Source organism: Branchiostoma belcheri, unplaced genomic scaffold (genome assembly GCF_001625305.1).
Source record: "Branchiostoma belcheri isolate BF01 breed outbred unplaced genomic scaffold, Haploidv18h27 scaffold37, whole genome shotgun sequence".
Lineage (NCBI taxonomy): Eukaryota > Metazoa > Chordata > Leptocardii > Amphioxiformes > Branchiostomatidae > Branchiostoma > Branchiostoma belcheri.
Genome location: NW_017803987.1, coordinates 1,176,339 through 1,187,677, shown reverse-complemented (window position 1 = coordinate 1,187,677; position 11,339 = coordinate 1,176,339). Strand labels below are relative to the sequence as shown.

At 38.4% G+C, this 11,339-nt stretch overlaps 1 protein-coding gene across 6 annotated transcripts in view; it reads right to left on the bottom strand.

Moving 5' to 3' along the window:
* Positions 1 to 11,339, bottom strand: part of LOC109476290 (sodium channel protein 1 brain-like) — a 123,826-nt gene that overhangs the window by 102,061 nt on the left and 10,426 nt on the right. The window contains exon 2 of one of the 6 annotated variants that reach the window (XM_019777198.1): positions 9,995 to 10,112. The exons of the other annotated variants lie outside the window; for them this stretch is intronic. The gene's annotated coding sequence lies outside the window, so the exon portion shown is untranslated. The remainder of the gene's footprint in view (positions 1 to 9,994; positions 10,113 to 11,339) is intronic. 6 annotated transcript variants of the gene reach the window in all.

Here is an 11,339-nt window from a genome sequence, read left to right as displayed (position 1 = left end):
AGAGAGAGAGAGAGATAGAAAGATATAGATAGATATGAGTAAGAATTAACATAGCAGACCATATGTGTTCGCTTTGCAAATGTTACCTTTCTAGTTAGATATGAATTTCATTATTAGAGCAGTAATATCAGCCATAATTCATTTCTATGGACCTCAATTATCCATAATTCCGTGTTCAATTACATATCACATTATCCACTAACTGATGCACTTACTACGTGTGCCTAAAAGCATGCATTTGCATCACAATAGAGGCTCAGAAGATTCAATGTACTTCTCCAGTTACACGTGTCAAAGTTTTGATTATCAGAATTTATCAAAACCACCTTCTCCTCATCTTTATTCACTCACCTTCTTCCATATCTTTCATGCTTTTTGCATCTCTTCGTTTCCATTAAATTCCAGACATTGTTCGTGTACAAATACATGCTTCAAACGATGCATGCTGTGTGCAAATGAAAGATAATGGGGAGCTAAGGCAGGTAAACAAGCCCAACTCAGCAGGCAATACAATGACGGCATGCGCTGACATTGCTTTTAGACAGTTTAGTTTTAATTTAATTAAATAGTGAATTACTGACTTACAGGTGCATTATGTAACATTAGGGTGATACAAAAAGTCAATTTTCTGGTCATTTTCTTTACAAAGTAAGTTGGGTCAACCCTATATCGCAAATAAATGTCATTCAGGATGTGCAGATGCCAAAATATTACAGTGTTTACACCTTGGGAGTGTGTTCAAAGCTGGAAACACAGCTGTCAGCCATGTTTGTTTACATTCTGGTATTTTGTGGTGGTGACACAAAATGAGAGCGCCTCGTGTGAGCTGCTTTGTTGCCCAGCATAAATGTTAGAAATGTGAAATATTGTGCAAATATGTTGAAAAGTAGAAGTAACTTAAAATCACATACAGAATTATTATGTTTACCGAAAGTTTCTTCATCCTCCTCCTTCTCCAAACAAATAAGGTCAATGACCTGAACCAGAGGTCTGTCACCATTGTAACTAATTTTATAACAGGGGGATTTAGACTCCTGTCACAATATATATATATATATATATGTGTGTGTGTGTGTGTGTGTGTGTGTGTGTGTGTGTGTTCGTGTGTGTGTGTTTGAGTAAGAATTAACAGAACAGACCATATGCAAATGTAAACATTATGCATTTGCTTCGCAAATGTTAGCTTTCTAGTTTAATCAATGATTTCAATATTTTTGGTGCAAAAATGTTACATAATACCCTTTAACTAGCTACCTACTTCACTCCCTCACTCTCAGCCACTATCATCATCATTTTGTCTTTATCTCTCTTCTTTCCTTCACTCTTGTGATGGATGACGTAAATTACGTTAATTTTCTGAACGACGCTATGAAATCAAAATGACTCATGCCCCACCTACACAAACTGGCTCTCATCCAACAAAAATAAAAGTTGTATTTCAGACCAGAAATTACAGGCACGCGTTTATTGCGACAGTTATAATTCACGTACATTAACGTGATTGATTTTCTTTAAAAAAAGTTTTTTATAATCTCCTGCACGTAGTCCTGTAAATTGCATAATGAGACAACAGATCACTATTTATTGCACTGCAAATTTTACAATACTGAAAGGACCAAAATGTTGTTATCCATATCTTGCCTTCATCTTGAAAACATACTCCCTTCCCACCCACTCAACGCAAATGATGCCACATTATGCACTTTACTTCTTACAGGTAGCCCCTCCCTCCCATACTCTACTAACTGCCGTATCTTTGATATTGTGTTCAACTATATTCTTCACTCCGGAAGATTTGACCAATCTCATTAACGCTATAGGTATTGGTGCGCCAGCCACTTTCATTTTTATGTTTATGTTATATTTTATGTCATCTTCATGTTTACATTTGTATTATGTTTTATGAGCCACGGATTCACATAAGCACAACAAGTGCTTCCTATCTAATGCTCAAAAATCCATGTGAAAAAAAAAAAATAAAATAAAAAATAAAATAAAATAACATAAATTGCACTTGAAATCAGTACTACGGAGTTTTTTTCGGTTAGTTCTTATCTAGGTTACCAGTTTTGATGTGAAGTAAACGCATATCTGATTGGCGTGTTGATTTATATTCTATGAAACTAGGTCATTTTTGACAAATTGTCCGTTGTGTAAGATAGTAAATCATCATGCTGCAGTGGGTGGCCAGACTGTCTACGGATATAAAGCACCACGTTTCACGATGCTATGTCGTCCACCGTTTTTTTTTCAAACAGTCATCAAACCTCGCAGAGTGAATATGACGATGTCCATATCTTAAGTAACAATATTTTTGAAGTGGTTCATCAGTCGCGTAGAATTAACAGTTAGTAGAAAATTCTTCAATCGGTGACTCCGTGAACAAGGTGTACAGTCGACACCGAAAATTTGGAGGCACGTGAATTTACCTTACAAAATACAGTCACTGAAGAATTTTCACTGTTAATTTTTACTGTTATTTAACAATAAGCAGTTACTCAAGCAACTGGATATGATTTTGGAAAGTTGAGTAATTGCCTTTTGGAGTATGGTATTACCTGGATGTCTAACCTCCATCGTAATATATTTCATGTATTTCTACATACATTTATAATAAGAAATAATAAAAGATGGTTTATTGGTCAAACATTACCCGTGCAATCGCAGCCTTTTATAGCACTGAATGGATGTAGAGTTTAAAATCACATAATATACACATGATACATATAACATATTTGCTCCATACATTTTTGTGGAACTGTTGCAAGGGTCTATGTGGCTGCCACAACATAACCTCAATACGACTTTCCCCAAACGAAGTTAGGTACCCATTCACACCATGGTGGAGTGAGGAAAGTCGTGTAAAGTGCTTTCCCAATGGCACACCGTCGGGGCGCATGTCCAGACTTGTCCCGGGATCGAACCCGGGTCTCGCCGTTCCATAGTCGAACGCTCTACCACTACGCCACCCAACGCTACGGTTTTTAATTCGTACTTGGGGGTGGGGGAGTTGGTGCACACCAGTCGTTTTCATCATCTATGCCATGGTCATCATTGTTGTTAATGTTATTTTGTTTGTCCTTTGTTTGTGTAGATATATTTATATGTTAAGTGGCGCAGTTAATATAAGTAGTGTTACTTGAGTGCTGCGCCAATCTGTCTTTGTTTCATATATGTTGAATAAAAAAAACGCTACGGTTTATGTTTGTACGGTCCTATTATAATTATATATTACTAGTTGTAAGTGTAAAAGCACGAGCAAATATGGCTATACGTACGTTTTTGATAAAAAATGTAAAATGGAGATAAATATATCTCTTCTTACTCTACTTCTCTACCTTCGAATTATGAATTGAACTGATATGAATTATTCAGTTTCATATATAGCAGTTCAAAAAATGGATTTTATATAGAATCTTAACACAAATGAGATTTACCTCAAACAGAGGATTTAAAGTATGCTCTTTATCTCATCAGTTTTAGCCACAGGAGAGCGGTGCTTACAAACATCAATCAGCCTTTACGAGTCCCTAAACACACTTAAATCTGGTAAAGACTATTATCGTGCTGCTCTTTGTGGGGAATTAACTTTAAAGAGGTCTTCACCAATCAGGCAACTAATGCCAGTATCTGTAAATCCATCATCAAAGGTGGTCATTTACGTAAATTGCTCACTAAGTATTGTTGTGCGATCTTAGCAATTTTTCATAGTGTTATAATATACATTTGGTAACGTAATTTATCTTGAATGATTTACAGTTTATAACGGCAGAGCAAACCAATTAGAGCAGTATTGGTATTTGAATAGCAATGACGACAAAGAAAAGTTGAAAATTCAAGGACTCACACTCACCGTACACAAAGATTCAAACGCTATTTTCTCCATCCGGCCATATGCCTGTACAAAACTCTATCCAGTAGGGGACAGGACACTATTTCCAGCCCCCATTGGAATATATTGTAAACATACTAGAACTGAGCTGTCAAAAATCACCTACTTGAGTGTTCAACTATTGCAAACTCATATTGACAGGGTAGTCCAACTTCCAAATTGACCTTTTAGTCCAAACGTTTCACATTTTGACCAGCGAAAATAAGTACGATCCATGGAAACACTGAGATCATGACCTCAGACCCCCCTGTACACCACAAAAAAACAAAACAATGGCATTGCTTTTAGAGCTCTACCAGGCAGCTAAAACAAGTCTATGAGCAAGTTTTTCAACAACATAGAAAAACAAATACCCCTCGAGCTGGAAAATGCCAGCATTTATCCACACATACCAAGAAAAAGGCTATTTTCAGTTGGTTTGGCTGCACTCACTAAAGGGGTCTCAGACTGGGCCTTCTGGGCAGGCGAGCAATAGTGACCTTTGCCCATTAATAGTGTTTGAGGACGTCCTTGTTACTTTGCGCCCATAGTTAGGCATTGTGTATTGCGATGCTTTAGTTTTTTTTTCTGTATGTAAGTTGACGTTTTTCCACATACTATGTTATGCCCTTGGTGCAATTTAGCTTGTTGTAAATGTACCTCATGCTGCAAGGCTGATTTTCGTAGTAAAACTGTAATAAAACTGTTAAGATCTAATCGCATTATGCGAAGTAGCAGTAGTTATATACAAAACTCGCTCGATATAATTTGAATCAGTTATAGATTGTTTGTAATCCTTGAGCTTTCAGTTGCCTCCAACGCTTTTGAGCATCTATGCCGTTGACTAATGTCCAAAATAGGGATCGCTTTCAAAAGTGATCAATCTATACTATATAATATGTACAAAGTACTCATCATGCTTCGATCGTCCTATGGGCCTTTGAGCCTGAAAACTATACTTAAGTCCATAATCATTGGTGGGGGGAAAGATGTTAAAAGCCTAATGGATCATTGTCCAACTCCTTTCTTTTATCATATTTTGCTTCATATATTACCTACTATCTTGCTGTAATTACCACCAGGGGTTGACTACACAATTACCTAATTTTGGACAACATTTTTTCCGATTTTTCTTTTTTTTTGGTTCACTTTAGACTGGTAACGCTTAAAGGGTTTTGGGATGGAAAAACATTTCAAAACGTAATCTCGCGAGAGTTACAGACACGTGACCTTATTCACACGAGACTTTACGGTTACGTAACGTCAGCAATTGATCAAAAGGGCAAGGAAGTTTATATCGTCCACCGTCTCTGTTAAGTGATGGCTGGAGAATAAAATTCAACATTTGACTATGATTACTACCAACAGATCAATTTTCATGACAAACTGACAGTATTCTATACGGGCGTCGTACAAAATTCAGCCGAAAAGGTCTTAGATTTTTATCTGTGGTTGGATCTGTAACAGGCTGCTTGGAAATGTCACGACATCAAAATCGTACCACGAACTACGACAACCGCACCGCTTGCGCTTAAGATATAGAAAATCTATAAACAAAATAGCACTTAAGAAAGCAAAAGACTTCCTCAATTAAGCTATAGCCATTTATGTATCGCCTGCATTCACAAAATGATTAATTTTACATGGCCCCAAAGTGCCCAATCGAGAGGAATAATTTTCCTACAAGTTGGTCTTTGATAAGAGAGCAATTGCCTTTGCCCTTGGGCTTTATAATTGGTAGGCACTAGCAGTATGCTGTAATTGGGCGGGAGACCTTGAATGGCAAAATTGTCAAATTGATCTAAAAAGACAAAGTACAGAACGACTATTGGTTGTTAATGGCGGAAATAGAACTCCAGTGGGACCATTCCGTACCTATGGCGAAACAACTGTGTGTCCAATAAACAATAGAACACGACAGAGGAAAGAGCGATAGATAGATAGATAGATAGACAGATAGATAGATAGATAGATAGATAGATAGATAGATGGATAGATAGATAGAGAGATCGATAGAAAGATAGAAAGATAGAGAGATAGAGATAGATAGGTAGATAGATATAGATAGATGGAAAGATAGATATATAGATAGAGAGATAGACTTAGACAAACGATAGCTGTCTTGCCGCAAAAAATGCTATCATAAAGCACTGGCACAGAAAATGTTGTCTAAAAGCATTGCCACAAAAAAATGCTGTCTAAAAGCATTACCGCAGAAAATATATATGCTGTCTATAAAAGCATTGCCTCACAAATTCGAAAATGCTGTCTTACGCACAGCCACAGAAAATGCTGTCTTAAGGCATTGCCACAAAAAAAATGCTGTCTTAAAGCATTGCCACTGAAAATGCTACCCTTAAAGCATTCTCGGCAGTACCTTGGTTCAGTCGAAGCCTACTTGGGAGTCGCACGACATAAAATTCGTACGACGTACGTCCCACTAGAAATACAACCGCGCCCTACCAGCACAGTTAGAAGAAATAAATGCTATTACAGTATTAATGACTGGTAATCTGGACATCCATCACTTCCAAGCACTTAAAACACTGGTCTTCTCTACAGGATACAACTTGATAAAGGGATTGGAATAGAGGGATTTAGCAGGTGCTCCACATTCTGTGTGCTAATTTGTTTCAACAACAGCAAGTGTCGTGAAGTAGGTTACCCGCGCTTTGAGCATCCGGCGAAACCCATTAGAAAGCATTAAGTGGATCATGGAGTGTCCTGTTGATGCATTGGTTATAACTAATACAGACATTCATCAATTGATTTTTATCTTAAAGCTGCATTATGCAACATTACGAAGATACAAAAAGTCACTTTTCTGGTCATTTTGTCAAGTAAGGCCACACCGCCTTAATTTTATGGATGACATCCTCTGAAGACCCCCGAACTAGTGCGCGCGGGCGAGTAAAAAAAAATTCCGGCCAAAAATAAAAATGCTACTAATCCACAGGAATACAAAGCTGGTATTGTGAATTTGCGGGAGTACATATACGACAAGCCGGCACATGCTGGCTCGATGCTGAATTTATGAATCAGCACTGTTCTTGAGTCCTGGAGCTTTGGCAGCCTGGGTGCCATCCTCCAGAGTTACCACCGGCTCCGTACTGTCGCTAACTACCATGGACTACCCGGGCCTAGAGCCAGGCCAGAGCCTCGGAGGACGTGATTTTTTTGTAGGACAGTCGGAAATAAAAATCAATGCGCGCGCGGATGGCATCCATAAAATTAAGTCGGTGTGGCCTAAGTTGAATCAACCCTACTCCATGGCAAATGAGTAGGTGAAGAGAATGTGCCTTACGATTGTGTTTAAAAGCAGGAAACACAGCTAGCTGTCAGTCATGTTTGTTTACAAGAAACCTGGGTCATTCTCATGTGGGCTGTTTTAGCCTAAAAATGTCAGAAGTGTTAGATAATTGCATATAGATATGTTGAAAATTGGAAATGCAACCATACAAGATTTGTTGCAATTACAACGTTTCAAATTTGGCGCAAAAATTTAGGGAATATTTCAGAATGCTGAATATTTCAGAATCTGAATATTTCAGAATCGGGCAATCGACACATAGTCCTCTTGTGCATTGATAATAATTGAGGGTACACGCCCATATTTGTTCTGTTTTAAAAGTCCCACATTTTAAAGGCCGTTGGTCCCGACCTCTCGTGCCCCGGGTTTCTCTATTTCCCATCGGCCCTTTAGTCCAATAGAACAGATGTCCTCCTGTGACCTCGGGGTTAAAGGTCAGGACCGGTCATTGTTGACACCGTTTTGCCGATAACATGACCTGAGTCGGCCCTAAAATTCATTTGGTCACGTCTCTTATATGTAATGGCAATGGGCTTGTCTGTACCACAGTCTTTCTGTTGCTTAAAACATCTTTGCAAGGCAAATTATTTTGCCTATTTCACCAATGTCTACTATCATATACTAGATTTACATTATATATATTATATATATATAGAGAGAGAGAGAGAGAGAGAGAAAGATGTATATATAGATAGATAGATAGATAGATAGATAGATAGATAGATAGATAGATAGATAGATAGATAGATAGATATAGATAGAGGGGAGAGGGAGAGAGAGGGAGGGAGAGGGAGAGAGAGAGGGAGGGAGAGGGAGAGAGAGGGAGAGAGAGAGGGAGGGAGAGGGAGCTGGGAGAGGGGGCATATATTTAGAAAGAGAGTAAATAAATAAAAACAGATAGATACACATGTACAGTAACTAGCACACACCCTCTCCAACTTACAAACTTTAAGCTGTACTGAGTTTACTGCCTCTATGGTGAAATATTGTCATCACGTGGTATCTGACAAGGCAGGATTACAACAGTCGTAAAAAGCATCCCAAAGCCAGTCCACGGTTATAAACGTTTCTGGTTAATGATGATTTGTTGTTACCCCGAATAACAACACGTGTAGTGCACGTCGTAACTCAGGCGTTGCTCTGAAAGGTGAATGGTACGTCTGAGGCCCTCATACAAGTGTCTGGCTTACGCCTGACTTTCTATGTCATCGATCTCCTATTCATCAATCGATTCAAGCATCACCATGGGCTTTGTTTTAATCTTTCACTTGCTAAGTATGCACATGTTCGGAGACTAAACATATTTTTTGCTTTTTTTTCACTGCCGGTTGTGTGGTATAGATTCTGGTCACATTCTGCGAATGCTGGTCTAGTATCAGATCAGCTTTATGTAAACTATTAATAATGATGAAACAGAACGTGCTATGAGAATATGACAGTTTTTGCTTTTGTTTGTTTATTTTTGTAGGGGAGATTCTGTGAGTGAATTTTGACCCTCCCCCCTCAAAAAATAACCTTTGATTTGATAACATTTATTCCTTTCTCCTTGCAAATATTTCTACCTTCAGCAAATCTACCTTTTCAGTCAATTTTGTGGTCATTCTTTTAATGTAGAATGTTGACTCAATCCTAGCATACTGATATCTGTAAGGAAACATTTGTGTGGTATGCGGAAAATAGGCTCGTTATAGCTATCTATGGGCAGTACCCCAAAAACAAAGGGACTCCTGGTTTGAGTCTATCTACAACGTTTCAATTATGAAATGGAAGTGAATAAGAATATCTGACATATTCCCTCATCCAGAATATTTCTTGTTTTTGACGCCTTGAAATTGCACTGGGTGCCTTTAAAACGGCCCATAACAAAAAAGGGCCTTTCAGAGAATTAACATCATTTGGGTCGTTGGTTTGGTCATAAACAACCTCTTCTGGTGACCATTTCGTCATGCTTGTTAAACACAATTCAGTGAAGGCATTAAAGCTAGCGGAATGACCCCTAAACAATGCAGTTCAGTGCGCCTTTCTTCCAATTGAATTCTACTTATAACTATTTGTCACCTTCCTTTTACATGCACGATTGCCCTTGTCTCCAACCAGAATGAGACTCGGGTAGTTTATGGGTGCTTTTGTTGGCAAGCGCCGTAAAGTTTTGGCGTTGAGCTAAATGATAGGTGTGCTTAACGATGCTTGTAAAACTAACGCCTGTGTTTCCGACACTTTTACACTTTTACGACGATTTGCTAGTTTTAATGCGAACGTATTGCTCGCTGACTTGCCAATTTTCATATCGTTGAACTGAGTCTTGTGTAAAAGTTTTGGTAATCATAGCAAGTTCGCCGCTACCAAACAAAAAACATGTCTAGAATCAAAAAATACGAAAGTTCTGCTGCAGAACCAAAGAAGGTCACCAGGAGGACCAAAATCAGCCTTGACTTTTCAAAATATCAAATATCGTCATAGTCCATCCAGATCTTCATAACTTATGCTTACCACACTCTATCCAGAGACACAGACAGACACACAGGCAGGCACACCCCAAAAAATACCTCCATTTTCACATTTTCACGGAGGTAACCAAAATCATGACGATAACAAACGGGGATCTACGCAGAGAAAGTGCATACGACATCGGACAAGCAAAAATGGCACAGATACTGATTGAGTCACCACTTTTCCATCTGGACGATAACAATGATCACTACAATAAAGAACTTCCTAAAATATCAATACAAAGTCAAGCCGAATCCCCCAGGAAATTTGGCCGTCTATATTTACTTTGCTCCGACCGAAAGGTTAGAAAATATTGGCCCTACCGTTAGATCTGTCGATAAAAGTCTGGGAGGCAGGTTGGTTATCGACGGATCCCTTTCTGTCGGCAATGCTTCAGGGACATATATGAAACACCTCGATGCTTTCATACGCTCTGTATACCTGGGAGGATGCAAAAAATGTCATTGCTGGTTGCGCTTTTAAGTTTCAATTTTGGTGACATATAACTACAACCACACTTCGAAACAGTATTCAGATCACGTGCTATACTCTTCTTCTTCAATTCCCTTTACATATTCTTAGATTAGCATAGTACAAGGACATATATAATTGCCTACGAGTCAAGACCTTTTTTATCTTTAAGTGCAGTGGATTTAAGTGGTGTCTTCACTTCTCTTTGGCTTCTTTGGCATCAAAGAAAGAATATGAATTATTGCTTTGTCATTTGTTCTGGAGTATGATGGTCCCAGTTTATGTCACAGAATAACTCGGTGTATTTTCCCTATATTCATCAAGGGTCTCTATTGTACCCAATTTAGCCATAGCACGACACAAGCCACCAACCAATAATGTTTTATTTGCACAGACGAGAGCTGGGACTAGAAATATCGTTATAAAGCCCCCTAAAAAGACTTTACAGATGAAAATGCGGCAGACATCTGACATTTATGTTCGCCTGTGCATTATAATCAATGCCAAGATAGGCCCAAAGTACAACCACAATCTGTCATTGAATGTTCTTTCCAACTTCCCCATACACAAAGTACCACCAGAGGATTTAGAAAGGTATAATCGTTAGAACATATTGAGATCTGCCGTAAGTCATGTAAAAGACATAATGGCAGCTTGTCTCATAGATATTGCTGCAGACATCCACGTATAATGTTGGTTTTATTCAAGAATGAACCAAACGTAGAAGGTTTGCCTTGGGGAGGGTTTTTTATGTACAAATAAATACACTATTCTGGGCATTATGGAACGATCTGGTATGTTTCTAACGTAGCAAAGTGGCCACATATATCATGTTCTAGCTAATGCAGTACTAGCATTTTCCAAACTTATAATGATGATAGGGATTTCCGTTGCTGGGATAGTCATAAACGTTTGTAGCAAACGTTTTATAAGATATAAATATAACTAGAAAGGTAACATTTGCCAAGCAAATACATAATGTTTGCCTTCGCATATGGTCTGCTCTCAGACTGTTAATTCTCACTCAAATACATTCATATATGTGGTCAGACAGGATTCTAAATCCACATGCTATAAAATTGCAATATGACGTAACCCAACACTAGTTACCATGGTGACAGACGTCTGTTTCAGGTTATTGGTTTGAAGAAGAAGAAGAAACAGAGCAAAAACAATATGTTTTCCTCTCTCTCTCTC